The following is a 638-nucleotide window of genomic DNA, read 5'->3' on the forward strand; positions in this document are numbered from 1 at the left end:
GGAAGAATCCCATGCACTGCTACAGACTAGGGACCGAATGGCTAGGTAGCAGTTCTGCAGAAAAGGACCTAGGGGTCACAGTGGACGAGAAGCTGGATATGAGTCATCAGTGTGCTCTTGTTTCCAAGAAGGCTAATGGCATTTTGGGCTGTATAAGTAGGGGCATTGCCAGCAGATCGAGGAACGTGATCGTTCCCCTTTATTCGACATTGGTGAGGCCTCATCTGGAATACTGTGTCCAGTTTTGGGCCCCACACTACAAGAAGGATGTGGAAAAATTGGAAAGAGTCCAACGGAGGGCAACAAAAGTGATTAGGGGTCTGGAGCACATGACTTATAAGGAGAGGCTGAGGGAACTGGGATTGTTTAGTCTCCAGAAGAGAAGAATGAGGGGGGATTTGATAGCAGCCTTCAACTACCTGAAGGGGGGTTGCAAAGAGGATGGAGCTCGGTTGTTCTCAGTGGTGGCAGATGACAGAACAAGGAGCAATGGTCTCAAGTTGCAGTGGGGGAGGTCCAGGTTGGATATTAGGAAAAACTATTTCACTAGGAGGGTGGTGAAACACTGGAATGCGTTACCTAGGGAGGTGGTGGAGTTTCCTTCCTTTGATGTTTTTAAGGCCCGGCTTGACAAAGCC

This window comes from Trachemys scripta, chromosome 4, assembly GCF_013100865.1.
Source record: "Trachemys scripta elegans isolate TJP31775 chromosome 4, CAS_Tse_1.0, whole genome shotgun sequence".
NCBI classification, from domain to species: domain Eukaryota; kingdom Metazoa; phylum Chordata; order Testudines; family Emydidae; genus Trachemys; species Trachemys scripta.